This window comes from Miscanthus floridulus, chromosome 10, assembly GCF_019320115.1.
Source record: "Miscanthus floridulus cultivar M001 chromosome 10, ASM1932011v1, whole genome shotgun sequence".
Classification (NCBI taxonomy): Eukaryota; Viridiplantae; Streptophyta; class Magnoliopsida; order Poales; family Poaceae; genus Miscanthus; species Miscanthus floridulus.
Genome location: NC_089589.1, coordinates 89,450,751 through 89,467,996, shown reverse-complemented (window position 1 = coordinate 89,467,996; position 17,246 = coordinate 89,450,751). Strand labels below are relative to the sequence as shown.

Genomic DNA, 17,246 nt, shown 5'->3' with positions numbered 1-17,246 from the left:
ACGAGCAAAAGGCTTGATCCCGGTAGTCCTCCACTGAGCACTAGAAGTAAAAGAAGATTGAGTCCTTAAAAAATCTCATGTTCTTTTGGTCCTTAAAAAAATGGAATTGTATGACCAAGCACAGTACTAAGACAGATGGAAAATTACAATAATACCCCTAGAAACCATGTTCGTTCATAAGAGTTGTGGTAGCTCTTTTTTCATTTCACGTGTGGTAGCTTCTTGTCTACCGGACACGAATCAAGAGTGGAAGATGCACTGCGCTGCTCTTACTCTAGATGGGTTCAATGCTCTGAGATGCAGGGCTGGCACTCTGTGTGCATTTTTTTTGGACAAAATTTGAACGTTAGGATTGTGGGTTATTTTTTTGGGGAAGGAGGGACTAAATGCTTTGTACTAGATGTGAACTTGTTTGCAAATTGTGTCTTGTATTTATGTGAAGAGATCTCTTATGTGAACCAGTTGGATGGTAGTGCTCATGTGTGGATGTGAACCTAGATTTGCTCTCAAATTTGTTTGGTTTATTGTCGTGGTGCATTTGAATCTTAAGTGTCTAGATATGTTCTTGGAGGTCTCATGTTGTATTCTGTATAGTCTGTTGTTAGCCGGTAAATGGAACGATAAAAAAATATGAGAACTAAAAAAATGGTACTAACACAAAAAAATGTGCGCTAAACTAGCCTGGACTGACAAAAAGAACCGTAATAGAAAAATAATGGACGCCCAAGAAATGACTGATCTGACTGGCAAACAAAAGAGGAGCAAAATTGTCCTTTTCCCTTAGAGTTAACACCGTTACATATTAGTATAAAAAAACACCGTTGCATATCAAATAAAGGAGGAGCAACGTTTTTAAATAAAAGTGAACAAATAGAGAAAAATTTGAACTTTAGGTGCTAAGTAGGGTAGAGAAAGTTTCATTGTGAATTTTCTCATTAGAAACGCGCATACGCAGATCAGAAATCACCAGTTTGTCACAATGTGAAATAGCGATCCTGCTTTGGTTGTCAAATACACCACCATGGCCATTACTCGTGTGTCGTGACCTCAGCTTTGGAACCCACATGGCCACATCGAGTTTTGGACTTGTGCACAGCATAACTCAGACCATCAATTCTAGCACAGGGACGACAACAACCGATCTATTTTTAAAACATTAAGATGCAACATATGTCTGAAGACGAATGAAACACTTGAAACATGCTTCTGAAACACTTGCAAAAACACATAACAAACACTTAAAAACCATTGCAAACATACGCAATATCTAGATAAAACACTTGTAGCATATGCGTGAAACGTATGCAACATCCAGATAAAACACACTTACAACATACGTCCAAAAACACAGATGAAATATTAAGAACAGACCTTTGCAACAAATGTATACAACCATTGCAACATTTTGATCTACTTTTGCAACATTCATGTAAAACAATTGCAACATACCTCTGAAACACCCGAAACACTTTGAAACATATGCTTGCAACATGCGTTTCAGCACATTACAACATCTCCTTGCTGCTTGCGAAATAGAGACTCACCGGCGTGTGGAATTCACCAGAGGCAGCCGCACCTCGATACCATCGACCAGATGGACTCCACCTACTACAAGGCCAGCGGGGACCCCTTCGTGGCCGCTAGTATCGTGGGCTCGACACGCAACCCCCGTAGCCCCTACAGCCGATGCCACAGTCCCCACCACCATCGGATCTCTCGCCACGCATTGGATCTGGTGGAAGGAGCAGTGAGCCAGAGTGGGGCGGAGGCACGTGGCGCGCGATGTGGGTGAGCGGCCACCCCACCGGGGGGCTGCGCCGCACGGCTGGGGCACAACCGGGCCGGCCATGCCTAGCGCGCGGAGGTGGCTGCGCTTTGGGCCACGTCGAGAGAGAGAGGGGAAGGGGAGGCTGGGGCGAAGACGATGATGATGCGGAGCCAGCAGCGTTGACCGGCAGGGGTGGGAGCCACGGTGTCGCCTGCGATGGCCGTGGGTACAGAGCGGAGTGCACGTCGATGGTTTCTTTTCTTTTCTTTTTGCGATGTTGGCGAGCGGCGCCGTGTGTTGTAGGCGAACGGCGTGAGCGACGGACAAACGTCCAGGTCTAATCATTACCGTTCTAGCACAAGGAGTCTTATCACTCCACCAGCATAACCGGAACAAACATGGCGAAGTGTGCCAAAGGCATGGACAACTTTTAATCCCATGACCGCATGGTAGATTCCTCTGCAATACTGTCACACAAGCCACATGCAACTGGAGTAGCCAATGACCCTGTTCGCTTCGCTGAAAAGGCAGGCTAAAAAATACTGTTCGCTGATTTGTTGTGAAAAAAAAATACTATACCCAAACTGATAAGTTCAAGCCGAACAGAGCATGCCTTCATTGCGGGTCAACAGAAACTATTCAACATTTCAAACCAACCTACAGAATTTGTGGGCCACTGCCCACTGCAGTGAAACTGCAAGTGTGCAACAGCTAACATTAGCTGCGTTCTGCAAATCAGTAGCATCATTACATCATAACAAAATTTGTCACAGCCATGGAAACGTTTGCCACTTCGTGATCCAAGGATATCAGTGGAAGCCTGAGCTTCCGTGTACAACACCCAAGATCAAACATTCATACAAAGTTAATAGCTCCAAGCCAGATTCTGGAACTACCAAAAGACCAAATAACAGTGGTTAGTCATTTGTTGCTTCCAGCTGGGAGGCAGCCTGCTTGTTCTGCCTGATTGACCTTGGCACAAACGTAAGGCCACGAGAGCGACGGTGGCCAAAGGTTACGCTTGCAGGCGTAGAATCTGCTATGCTCAACTTCGATACAGCAGAGGTGAGGTCATCAATCTTCTGTTCGACATCCATTTCGTTCTCCTTGGCCTCCTTATGCTGCTGCTTGCTCGGCCGATGCCTCCAGTTTGTTTGCCTTGCACCTTTTCCATCGACGTCCATTGAATTGTCCCTTGTCTCTTCACCCTTGTGAGCAGTCTGCCTCCTCTGGGACTTTTGCCGCTGACGTTGGGAGGCCCGTCCCTTTTTGAAGAACTCAAATGATTTGGGAAATTGATGCTTATCAATGAGATGCTGCTGCCGACTCTTGTAACTCTTCAATTTCATGCCACAACCCTCCACCAAACACTCATACTGTTATGAAAAGTTGCAGGTATCAAGATACACGGTGATTTGTGAGACTAAAAAGCACTTCTGTAAATTTGCAGAGAAAACAATGCTAATGTTATATAAAAAGCTTATAAGCAGTATTAGGAAACTATGGTGACTGATTCTGATTTTAATATTACAAATGATTTGAGCTGATCAGTCTACGTTCTAAAAAGACGCTATACTTGAAATCCTCATCTGTAAGTTTCTCTACAATTTGCGAATATGTAAAAGTAATCCATTTGTGTAACTGATAAACAAACATATGACCATTACCACTGGAAAACCACGGGCAACTTTTGCTTGGAAATACGAGTCGTGTGTCTCAGAAACATGGATGCTCAGCAACCTCGAAGTTGGATAAACTCGTGAACATACAGAGCATGAAGCAGTATGGCGAGTGACATAGTGGTCCTCACTCCTCCAGACAACCTAGATGGGCACCACAACCGGCAATTGGGCAAAACACTGTGCTGCAAGAGTTTTTAAACACATGAGAAAATGAATAGGAAAAAATGTAATATGAGAAAGTACTCACTGCAGTGCATAGAACACAACATCTTGATGTTAGGAGAGTTTATTCCTTGTCTTGCATGAGAAGCCTTTTGGCCTTGAAACTGGTGACAAACATGCCTCATCAATCTATCCTAAGGGCCTCTGGTTAACTTTAAATAGACTTTTCCTTCAGTGTTACAGTAGGCAACTGTCTTGAAGGTGAGCAGACAATGTCTGGTTCTAGTTATACAGAAGGCACTCCCATATTCTTCTGTGTTGGCTTCTGTGTTGGTAAGACCAACCTATGTGACAAGTGACAGGGAACTCAAGGAGTCGGAAGCTCCTTTGGCGAAAAGAAGCATAATACAATGAGTCAATGAGAGCGTTCATGTAGAGTACACCTCAAAGGAGCGTCCATGTAGCTTTAGAACCCAAAGACAAAAACTCAAGGCAGTGCGAAATAAAGATAATATGCTGATGTAGAGACTAAATCCTTGAGTAAGAGAACAAGCTGTATTTGATAGACGCCAAGCATTCTAGAAGGGAAGAAAACGATGCGACTTCACTAACACCATTTATGGGATGGATAGGTTGGCATGGTGAACTATTTTGTCCTTGTGTTTCCTGTTACCGGCAGATTGTGCGTTAGGATGGTGCTTGTAGGCAGTGCCATGTCTTCCCTTTACCCTCTTTTATTAGTCATATATGAGACCAAGCCTCTAAACTGTAACGGACATAAAACTGCAGTTACCAGGCATCAGGACCTAATGGTTAGGTATCATCACAATTTTCAAATTATGACCCCCCCCCCCCCCCCCCCCCCCCCCCCCGGCCCCATATAACAAACCCATAGTATAGTACCAACCACAAGTTATCGTTGCTGAAACTGTATTGTGAATGAAGACCACAGATGTATGCATCTGATGCAGAAACATAATCCGCACTAATCTCAGGCATTAAAAGTAGGAGCCTGACTAAGTAACTTCTAGTTGCCTTTTATCAGTGATAATATGGAAACCAGACAGAATTTCAGCTTAATTATTAGCTAATTATGGTGTTCTCCACTAGAGTCCCTACAATGGTTCATCAATGTCAACAAAGGTAAGTTCTTACCACGTGCTGGCTACTTCCATCTTCTCAAGCTGGTTGTGGTCATCTTCAGAGAGATCCAGGGCAAGCTTTCATGGCGAACAAAGAAACAAAAAGTAAGCAGAAATTATGTGCAAGCCTTGCACAACGAAAGGAGTCGACAAGCTGAAGAGAGCATCTAATTTCAGAACATCGAGGGTGCTCCTATCATGGTCACGGAACACGAATGGATAGCATCAATTCACTGCTAGAGCTCTCCGTAACTTCAACCCTATGGATCTGGATCAACCGCCCTACAGTACAGAGCACTAGGACCCGTACAAGCACAACCAATCCAAACCACGAGAAACATCGCTCCCGGCAGTTTCGTGCGGTAATCAAGGGCCGCCCGCCGCGCCGCTAACCCTCCGCGCTAAAATCGACTTGCCCGCATCGGAATTCGCATCGCCCCCAAATGGCCATGGGAACAAGAATCTCATCAGACATGCCGTACCGACGCGTTCGCAGCAGAGATCAGCGTGCGTTGAAGCGGGGAGGCAGGATAAAGGGATGGGAAAGGGAAGGGAGATTAAAACGTACGTGCTTGGCCAGGAGCTCGCGCTCGAGGTCCCCAGCGGCGAAGAACGGGTCGTCGGGGGCAAGCCGCCGCCGTGCCGCCAGCCAGAACCCTAGCTCCGGCCCTGTAACCGCTGCCGCCTTGGGCGCCGCCTCGGCCTCCTCCTCCATGGCGTCGTCGGGCTTCTGCTGCATCCTGTCGATCCGGGCGGTCCTCACCGAGCCTCCGCTCGCCGCGTGAGGGAGAGAAAGGTAGGGGAGAGGGGAGGAATCAGGTTCTAATTCGAATTGCGGCAGAACGCCGGCGAGGAGAGGAGAGAGATGGGGTCTCCGTGCGCGTGTGGAGAGGAGTGCCCGATCCGTTCGTGGGCCGCCCGTGCGCTGGGAAAAAGAGATCCAAAGGCCCATTGACGCTGATAAAAGGTAACCATGAGCTCATTTAGGCCTCGTTTTGCATCTGGGGCAGGTTAGCCCAGGGACGCGATGCATCGTTTAGGCTCTGTTTGGCATAGAATACCTTCTAAAACGGGGTTCTATTTATGATCACTTTTAGACTACTACTCCCTCCATCTGATTTATAAGGTGTAGTCTATATATTTATTAGGTATGATTATTATAGAATTATAATTATTGGATAGTACTTTTGATTATGAATCTATAGTATCAAGTTTGTATAACAATAGTTAAAAAATGTTGACCAAATTATTTTCAAAGTTTAATATGTTTGACTCTTGACATAGATGAAATGCCTTATAAACTGGACCAGAGGGAGTATAAGCTTTTCAAAAACCAAACAACTCCTATAAACCAAAAACCTATAGCGAGCTTTTAGCTTTTGGCTTTTGGGAGCTTTTAGGCTATTGAAACATCCAAAAGCTCACATAAAACACAAACAAACGGACCCTGAATCTACACAACCACCATTATGTTTTGGGACTTTACATGCCACTTTGCTTGGCAGGGAAGTGGTTGAGGTCTAGATCGTTAGCTATGATAGCCTTGAGCTCCTTGAGATGTTTCACTAAGTTTTTTTTGTTACCACGAGGTTGCAAGTTTTCTCACAAAGAACTGGTTGATTTGTGCACAACCTTTTTATTGGGAGCTCCCATGGCACATTATTTTACAAGTGGTTGAGATTTGGATTTTTGGCTATGAGATCCTTGAGATTTTTTTCCTCTCAAAGGTTTCATTGCTCTTTTTAGGGCGGTGTGCATTGGGTCACAATCCCTTGAGCCCCATTGATGCGGCAGGCTATTGACCCTTGCTGATGGCATACTTGGTGATATTGGGTGTGCCATGCCGAAGCCATTTCTACTTATTTTTCTTTTCCAAGAGCGACAAGAAAAATATGAGAAAAAATCATGATTTATTGGGCACGAAAGAGTTTTTCAATGTAATTCCTCATTAAAAAACCATACACCTCAAACCTCATGATAGGTTTCCCTTGTAAACAAAAAAAGGGCAGTCCTTTTAGTTATAAAAAGATGTACTCCCTCCGTCCAAAAAAAATACAATGTAGGCCCACAAAAAACGCAATCCTAGAGGACAGGCTAGGGTGTCAACCGCTAAAACCCACTCAGCAATAAAGCCTGCAGCCCTACGCATGGACATGGTGCACTCTGGACCACTTGTTTTAGCACTACCCCACAAGTCCTGTTCCCAGCCAACTCAGGGGGTGTTTGGTTCCCATAGACTAAAGCATTTTAGACTAAAATCTACACTTTAGTTAGACTAAACAGCCAAACACTTGGACTAAAAGTGGACTAAAATCCTTTAGTCCTTTAGTCCACAAAACTAGACTAAAAGGTGTCGGGGACACCCATGCATCTCATTTATTGCTCTCTCTCTCCACTTTAGTTTATTTTAGTTCAAAGAACCAAACACCACTTTAATCCACTTTTAGTTTATGAACTAAAGTGGACTAAAATTTTTAGTCCATGAACCACAGAACAGGGCCTCGTTTCAGCCACTCGTGAAGTTTCTTTAGGCGGGGTCCACTGAAGACAAGGGAAACAGCTAGGGGTATTTTCGTCATTTAGGATGTATAGTTAGAATTACGTTTTTATAGGACCAGGGGAGTACACTAAGATCACTCTTAAGCACTCTCCTTGGCTTGAAGTGCCTCAACCACTTCTCAAAGCTTGTTATTCTTCCGCGGATTCAAGAAAGCTCCAAATGAGCCAGAGAACACTATGGCCACTCGGATTTACCATAACGATAGTAAACCAATATTGTGAATATATATTTAGGATGCATGTGTTACTGTTGTTGTAAAACATACGGACTCTATCCTATAAGAAAAGAAAAAGGAGGAATCATAATCCTAGTCCATTTGTATGTGGGCTCTTACCAAACTTTTAGACCTTGACAGGACTATATATACGTGGGAGCTCTATGTTGTAATTACTGATATTGAGAGGAATAAAAGAATAGTCTCACATCTCTTGGGTCTATGTGTTCTACTTTCATCTACTATGTTGATCATGAGAGACAGAGAGGAAATGGTCCTAACCGCTGGCAACATGTTTTATAACATGTTATCAGCACGACAAGCTCTTCGTCAATATCGCCGTTGAAGCCGTCGTCGATCTTTGATGCCGGTGCTGGTACCGTCGACGTCCCGCCACAACTATTTCGACGACATCGACTTTCCCGACATTGTTAGCGGAACGGATCTGCTACCTCTACCTGCTATCGATCTGAACTACATCAACATACGCCATTGCTATTAAGCAGGCAGTTCTACGACAATGCCAAACGCCCTACGCGGTATGTATCGACTAACCACTGCTCTACACGGCATATGAGATAGATCAAATTGGCATGCTTTAAAAGGTTTGGAAAAGATCTCGCAGATTCTTTTATTGTGCTAGCCTTCGAGCTAGTCTATGCTTTCCAATGCCATATAGAATCTGTACGTGCAGTACATATACATACATGCAAGAAGTATGACGAAATATGATCTGCTAGACGCTAATGGATCAATCTGGTAATCTTTAATTTAATCTCATATACATGGATACGTCCATGAAGTACGTTACGTGAGTTATCCTATAAACAAATTAAACATGCAAGATATTACCTAGTGTTCTCCATGGGCAATGGGACTTTTTCTCGGCAGGTCCCACGTATGTGTCGGAAGGATAATTCCGAAGGTTTTGAAAATAGTACTCGTACTTAACAATTTGCTGTGCGTATACTTTGAGGTGCATGTATATCCGGCCGAGTGCAAGCCCCGTGTGGCTGTGTTCTGCTGTTTACACATATGGCCGATGTCGGATACACAGCAGGAGGCAGCCGCACCTACCCCACGGCGCCAGCAGGAGACAGGTGTCGGTGTGTTTTATCGTACAGTCCGTCAGGTGTGGCGGATTCTCCGATAGACTGGCTAAATGTGCTACGGTTTCGATCGACACTCCGCCATGAGTGACGGACGTTCCGGTATGAACTGGTTACTTTTGGGTTGCTGGGTTACAGTCCTCTATAATTCATCGGACACTTCATGGGATACCGAGGACACTCCATCAGTGCACGGGTTAGCTAAGATTATCCTAAGTCTGTGAGATGTCTTGACGGACGATCCGGTGGTGATGCCAGATGATCCGCCAAAACAGGCAGTGCTCGGTTTTGGGTTGGCATAGGCACAAGTCAGATTCTAGTTTTAATTATAAATGCACATTAGGATGGTCAAAATGATTGCCTGCATTGTAAAGGTTTCCGGGTTGTTACACCTACTACGATGGAGAATGAGTAAAATGGTAGAGAATGGCGAGATGGATGCCCTGGCTGCCCTTATATAGAGTTCGGGGCCAGGGCCTATACAAAGCAGTAGGTTCTCCTGACCGAAGGGTTGTGAGCCTAAGGGACCGTCTTGTGGTACACGTCTAGGCCTAGTTGTCGTCACTGTCCTGTGGCCACATCGTGACACATGGTGTGGCATGACGCTACTGTGCTGACTGTGGTGGCACTATAGGCATGGTGGTGGTTTGCTAGCCGTCCTATGCGACGTGGTCTTCGCCATGGTCTTCGTCATCGCCTCCTAGTTTCCTGGGATGTCGTACAGGAGTTGGTAGCTGCCCCAGGTCGTCGTTTGCCTTGTTGGCGAGAGGAGCTGAGGGCCACGATCCCGATTGTTAGGGTCGTGGCTTCCACCGGTCTGGATGGCCTCTAAGTCAAGGCCTTCATCATGGTTCACATCCCATAGTGGGTGGAATCGTATATGCGTCTTGTCGGGCCATATTTGGCTGGTGGTTATCATACTAGTCGTCACCGCCTTGGGCGGTGTTGTCTTGTCTAAGCTGTGTGGCGCATGGATGGCGTCTGATCGGATCGAGGTGACCGCTGTCCCCTCGGTCCTTGTAGGGTTAGATTGGCATGCCTACCCTTGTCAGAATAGGAGTGTCGGGCTACGCTCGACCTCTCCCCGTTCTTCCTAGGGGTTAGGGTAGTGGAGAGGTCGTGCATTTCTCGTACGCTGTGCGGCTAAGTCTGATGATGGGGTCATGGCTGGCCCCCACCTTAGCGCTTCGCCTGGTTTTCCTAGATCAGCTAGGCCTCAGTTGTTTGGGCTCTTGCTGGCTGATATGTCATGGGCTGCTCGGCCTGCTAACTAATAGATGCCTTGAGACATCCCGGGGTTATAACCCTGATAGTAGCCCCCGAGTGTTTTTGTGATCATGAAGTGATTATGAAAGCGCTGAGATGCGTGTGTATTCATGCACGGGTTCATAGTCGTGGCCTATTTGAGCTTCATCGCTCGACCCCTCGCAGGTTGGTGTGTTCAATGCGGTAGGTGGCCATTATGTTCGGCCTTATCAGGACGTCCTAACAACGTGGTGCGTGACTGCTGAGCCTTGTCGTGCTAGTGTGCCATGTTTCGGGGTTCGTGACTCAGGCAGGGCCGAGTGGTCTTGTCGACCCTGTTGCGGCCCTTCCTTTAGGAGGGTCTCATTTTCCCCGTCCTCTCATGGGCATCTAACTTTGGCTATGGCTTCCCGTGGTGTGCCATACGGCGCGGGGTCCGCCCTTGGGCCTATAAATGGACGCCTCCTTCTGTTTGGAACCACTCATGGTTGTGATTATTACAAATCATTCCCTGCCTTCCTGCTGAGAGAGTGAGGAAATGGGAGAGAAAAGTTCAAGGAGAACCACATGGTTCCCGTCATACGTCCCTCTAGGGGTCGATAGTGGTGGTAGGAGCCAGTGTCGCCCCTTCCAACAGCTGGTGCTCGAAGGCGCTGAGCCGGTAGAGGGTTCTATAGGGTTTTGGGTCTCCCTAGAGGCAATGAGCCCCCGTGCCTTGAGCCCGGGGTCATGCCTTAGTCTAGGGTCGCCAGAAGGGCCTCAGTGGCCTAATTGTCATGAGGTGTCATCTCCCCAACCCCATTTTTCCATGGTCATGGGCCTTTTTGCGATCATGCATTAGCTTGTAGGTCTTGGACCTTTTTGCTTTTTCCACGTGATCGAGCCGTGATCACACTTTGGGTCCCACATCACTTTGCGAGGAAGACTCTATTGTGGTACCTTGGCCATCTGCTTCATCGATCTCTCCTAGAGAGGTCGCAGACCTCTAACGGTTTGTCAGTCTCCGTAGCAGGCCTTAGGTCTGAGACCTAGGGCGTAGGGAGGAATCGGTCGAGGCTTGGCCCTAACTTCTTACGGGGTCATGGGGACCCAAATCCGTTCTTCCCTAACATCCTTGCCGGCCTTGAGAGGTCGTGTTGCCTTGTTATAGGCAGGTTTGGTTTTGCCCCACACGGGAAGAGGCATGTTGACCATAACCATGCGGTCGGAGCGGTGCGCCTCATCAGGGTCGACGGGTAATCTGAGCAGAACTCGATATCCTCCCTAATCGACGTGGAGTTTGGCTGTGCCTCATAGATAGATGTCCTATAAATCATCGGCCATCAATCCCGTTGGTCCCCAACTAGAGGGGGGTCAACCCAAGAGACTTTAAAGCGAACGACTCGAACATAGGGAGAGATGGTCGTGTGGCTCCGCACCACTGATTAGAGCCATAGGGGACCATCTCCATGCTGCCCCTATCCCTTTTGTAGCCTTGAACCCTTCTAAGGATAGGTCTAAGAGAGGTTTTCCTAGATATGACGTAGGGTCATGGTCGCGGTGGGTCATTCTATGATCTTGGGGGGGGGGGTCGGCCTCTCCGGTCACATCATGGCATAATGGCGCCCACTCACAAGCAGTTGTGCACCACAAAACGCGGTCACACAAGTTGAAGTGATCTAGAAAGAGTGGGGATGTGTGCAGCTTACTAGGTTCACACCGCTGCTTGGGCGACCGTTGCTCCACCTTCCCTCCGATTGCTTCACCTGCTCTATGTGATTTCCAAGGTGGTTAGTAAGTGAAAGTGAATACGCGTGCGCCCGAGGTATCCATCATGACTGGTTCCTATGGCTATGAATTGGGAGATCTGATGCAGTGGGGGGATTTGTCTCGTTCTTCAGCGCTTCCCCCGTTGCTTCTTCCCTCTTGCCTTCGTGCGCTCGTGGCTTCATTTCCTTTCGACATGATGGATCGTGGCGAGTATCCACGGGAAGATGTGCCGGGGGCTGGTGGTCTGACATCGTGTCTCCAAGTTTTGCTGCACGAATAGGGGTGAGTGTTTAAATGATGTTTTAAGTTTGATGCTGACCTAAGTTGACCGTGAGCCCTCCTTAGGGCAAACTCCCATGCTACTTCGGGATGCACTGCTAGCGTTTTCCTAGTTGAGGCCCCATCGGTGGTGGGGTTGAGTTCATCTTCATTGTCTCTGGGCAGCCATCAAGAGTTTTGCCGTCTCATCCACGAGGCGGATGAAGCTCACCGGTAGTTTTCCATGGCTGCCCTTGAGGTGAGGCGGCTGGTGCTCGACCTTGACGTCGCTAAGGTTGCTCTCACCTCCTCGGAGGGTGAATTTGCTGCCACATAGGTGGCGACCACCGATGCCTAGGCCCGCATAGCAAGTAAGGGTTTCCCTCATCTTGATGTCCGGATGGATGTCTGTAGCCTCGGACCTTCATGTCATCTTGTTGCCAGCATTGGAGGTGCGGCTGGTGGCTTCTCACCATGAAGAGGAGGCGGCTTGCCTCCGAGGGTTTATCGTAGCGGAGGATTGCAAGCGGGTGGTGGTGGTAGGGATACGTCAAGGGGCCGGCATTGCCCTTGCTACCATGCACCTATGGACTAGGGTGAACCTCCATGAGGTGGCGCCTGGGTTCCTAGGGCACGTTCGATCGGAAGAGCGGGCTAAGCCTATCACTGATTTTGCCGCCGCTGCAGACGCCGTTGTCGCCGCCATGGATGTGGAGGAGATCCTCCGTGGCGGTGGCTAAGAGCCCTAAGGTGTTCTTGGGGTCTTTAATTATATTAAGTAAAAATAGTTCCTTTCGGCCGTGTTCCATGATTTTTTATTCTCTTGCATGTTGTCATCTTGTCGTGACCGCCGTTGGTCTGGTCGTTTGAATGCCGTAGCCATGTAGCCCCGCCTGGGGATCGACCCATGGAGTCTGGCTCAGCATGACTCCTTTTTCTTGACCTAGATATCTATAAGGTTGATTTGGCGGCATCGTGCCCTTCTTCATTTTCCTTTGGATTGCACGGGCGTTCTTGTTTTCTTGCTTTCGAACGGGCACATAGCCTTGCCCCGGTTTGGTTCTAGTAGTTTGGCTTCATGTGGTCCTCTATCGTGCGTGAACTGGTGGCGTATTGTGGCATCGAGGTGCCCGCATTATGGCGGCATTGACCTCGACGTTACCCTAGGTTGCACGCTGAGGAGGTCGTTCGACGATAACCTTGCGGTGGGTGGTGTCATCGCTCGTGGAGCAGGAGCGAAGTGTTGGTTGCTTGCATACGATGTTGGTTCTTGGCTTTCGGTGCGTGATGATCCTTGTGTAAGGATCCTATGTTATACGGGTGTCCTTGCCACGGTGAACATGTTATGGATTTTGTGTATGTATGGTGTTCGATCGGCGTATTCGTTTTGTCATTTTGCCGTTTCCTCGCTTATCTTCTAGTTCAGGTTAGGAATGTTCATGATCCCTCTTTATCCTATGCATGTGGGTATGCATTTTAGCCTAGGGATTGGCTTGCAGGGCTAAAAGGCGTGTGACCCGATCATGAGGCAAGACGTCTGGGGAGAGCCGAGATCCTGTGTGATGCAAGGAGAGAGTAGGCGAGCGGTCGGAGCTTTCTTTTCCTTTTGTTCCTTCCCTCTTAGAGTGAACAAGCTCTCCATTTCCTTTCAAACCCATGCATGGGTGCCTATCCTTGCCCAGGAGCTAGTCCATGAGGCTTGGATGGGGCGACCTTTTTTGGTGCAAACGAGGAATCAAGAATTGGGTTGTCGGTTCATCATGGCTCGAGGCACGACCGAAAAGAACTCGAGGACAAATAGGTCACTGGGATGATGATAAGCAGTGCTATGCCTTGGATCATGTGTAGGTAACTATGTATGTAGTCCTCATGAATGAGAGGTACCTAGCTACGAGCGCGTGTTAGATCGACTTGCTCGGGAGTTAAGTACTACTAGGACAAAATGTATGGGCATCGTGCTATCTGGTTTGCTCTATGGGTTGGTTCGAGGTTTCCATAACTATTGGCATGCTTGTATGTGTATGTGCACGTGCTTAGGTAGAGAGGCTAAGGTCAAAGTGGATGTGACTGACCGATGTACCAGAAGCTATCGCAAAACTGGCTGTCATTGCTCGAGGCGCGATGAGCCCCCGAGGATCTGCTCCTGATGAAGCCATAGTGATCTTTGGGCCACGAGCTGGTGAGGACGCTTCTTCAGTGCTTGGGATGGTTGCAGCTGGCGCGGATCATCCCTTTGGCTGGCTTTGGGTTGACCTTTACCGACTTGACATCTTCGGTAGGCCTGCGAGCCCCTGAGGGTGATTTCTTCGAGTTTGGCCCGTTGTGGTTTCTGGTCAGGAGGACTCGTGCATTTTGGCGCCCGAGCCTTTGTGGCACAACAACATTGCGGTTGTTGCATCCCTGCCTCTAGGTGTGGTTGCCCCTCCCATCGAGGGGCTGGCGTGACCTATCGCTATGGAAGTGGGATCTCAATGCCACGTGGAACCCGGTTCCTCGGATGCACGTGCCTCTAAGTGACAGCTGATGGTCCGCTAAGGCATGATGGGTAGTTTGTCCATCAACTAGGGCTAGGCTATGGTTCTAGGCTTGGCCTTTCGAGGCGTGGCATTGGGTAGCCACCTGACCACTAATGACATCGCCGAGTGGTGGTGGGTAATTTCATCATTCGTGCGAGCCCTGACACGCGGTGTCCCGCTGGTAGTGGAAATGTTGTTCAGGGTGTGGTTCTATCGCTAGACCCAGGTTTCCCATGTGATTGACCTAGATGGGGTAGAAGCTAGTGATGGGTGCTGACCCATTTGTATGGATAACCTCATGGTTCCCCAAAAGGATGTGGCCGGTTGAGGCCATTCCCTAAGTGAGTTCATCATGAGCCATAGACCTTCGGCCTCCTAGGCGGAGGACTTGGCCATGACTAATGATGACAGAGGGTACTGGCCTCCCTACATAGGTGAACTTCGAGATGCTGCCACTAGGGGCAGTTCTGAGAGTGTGTCCACCGTGGGCCATGGGACCCAGATCTCCGTGGCGTAGGTTTGGGCCATGGCTGTAGGCAGATGTTGATGGTAGTTAACATTCATCACAAACCATCAATATACCTTGCATAAATGATTAGAATAGATCACTAACATAGACTTAGGGGATTAAACTGATAATTTCCACAAGTTTTGGTGAATCTGTGTTTACAGCAGGATTTAATCAAAAAACCGCCAAGGACCTATTTGTCAAAGGAAATCATGGAATTCCACCACGTAACCAATGTGGTAAGATGCTAGAACACTCTAGGAGGCTCTCCACCGAAGTGGAGTGCGAGCCCCTGCCATGTGGGACCAACTGGTCCCACATGTAGGCCGACCGGTCTATGGGCCCTGCTGTCAGCCTCCACGTTGCTATGTCGGTTCTCCACCACCTCAAGGATCACATCTACACCATACATTCAAGTTGGTTTGATCCAAGGGTTCAGGGTGCTTCAAAGGCCCCATATATATCTACCTATACCCCCCCCTCTAGGGCATGAGGCATTTGATCCTAAGAGCCTGAGGGCCAAAAACCCTAATTCATATGTCCACCAGGATCAGAGCTAGATTAGTCCTTGATAGGATTTAGTCTTGTATTAGAGATGGAGAGATAGAGTGAGAGGGAAGAGTTTGGAGGAAGTGCCAGCCTGTCGGTGCTCTCTCTCTATGGCTTGTACCCTGGCATAATCAAGTTCTTCATGAGCTTACTTCTGAGATTTTTCTAGTAATCGACTTCTAATTCAAGTAAGCATCTTGTTTATATTGTTCTTTAGGTTTGCGACTCTTTTTAGTACTTTAATCCTTGTAGCTCCTGGGTTAAAGTAGTATTCGTGGTATAAGCGTGATGCTTAGACTTGGTTACTCGTGGATGTACCCTACTTTCCGGATCAGTGCTAGCTCACAAGGGTGACTCTTATAGCCTCGTTGAATCCTTTGTAGTCCACCTCCTGTTTGTAGGCCTAGTAGGACCTTGTTGCTATAGGAAACATTCTTTGTCTGTGTTTTCTTTAGTAATATCCCCAGAACTAAACAATAGAAGACAAAGCTTATCGAAGTTAGAACTAGAAGACCTTAGCAATCTCCTCTACGCTCCTATTGTCTAGTCTTGATTGTGAAGTTGGGTTAAGTTAGATTTAGTTATTCTCACACACGTTTCCTCAAGTTCGATATAAAACTAGGTTACTTCCGATGAAGTGCTACAACAGTATAATATCCGTGCGCTTGTGAATTATTCTGTTTGTGTTAATTTATACCAACAAGCATTTCTAGCACCATTGCCAGGGAGATGGTTGCTGAGTTAACTTCGAACCTAGCTTAATCTTGTATCTTTTATCTTTCTTTTTACCATGGATCTAGAATCCACCCATATCTACCAATACGCAACACCTACGAGCGCACGCCAATAGCCACTAGAATCTACAAAGCCTATCCTAACAACTAGCTATGAGCTACACCCGTGTTTAATTAACATGGTTTAGGATCAATCCTTTTCGGACGAAGATGATGAAAATCCCTATTCCCACCTAAATGAGTTTGAGCAGGCATGTGCATGCCTACGCATAGTAGGCATGTTAGATAAAACCTTATGATGGAAGCTTTTTCCTTTCTCTTTGACGTGAAAAGCTAAACGTTGGTATAAGCTCACCATAGGGAGTAGACAAGGAGATTGGTGTAACACCCTAGTGTTAAGCATTACATTTGGCACTTGCATTTCATGAGCATGAGCATCATCCAAGCATTCATGACCATGAGCATATGAAGTTTCATCTCATTCACTCTATCTTTATCACATGTGATGCTGCTTATATACATGCATATGCTTGTGATCATGTGTGACCAATGCAAGAGATGGTTGTGAGGTCACAAAAACACCTTAGCCACATCTAGGATGGAAAATGGAACAATGTTTGTATTCATGACATGGGCCAATTTTGCATCTAAGTCCTAGTTTACTCATAATGTCATTTTTCATGATGCTAGTTTGACCAAAGTTGAAATATAGCATAGAGTGTTAGCATGGTAGTTCACCCTTTACAAAAGTTGTAGCTTATCTTATGTGGAACAAACTTTGTTTAAGGGTCATGAGCTAATTCAGTTCCTAACATGGTCAAATAGGGCTCACAAGAATCAACTTAATGTTGTTTTGAAACTCAAAAATTTGTCCAAGTCCAAAGCTGATTTCTAGTTTCCTTGTAGCTACCTATGGTGATTTTTAGTTTGCAAACCATTGGGAGTTAGACAAAATTTCCTTAAGCAAACTTGTAGTACTCATGTAGCTCTATAAAATGGTGAAATTAGTTTATCAAAACACTGCACGGATTAGGAGTTATGGTGGAGAGA

General features: G+C 47.1%; 1 pseudogene; it reads right to left on the bottom strand.

Moving 5' to 3' along the window:
* Positions 1 to 2,457: 2,457 nt before the first annotated feature.
* Positions 2,458 to 5,648, bottom strand: LOC136485053 (uncharacterized; annotated as a pseudogene).
* Positions 5,649 to 17,246: the final 11,598 nt, after the last annotated feature.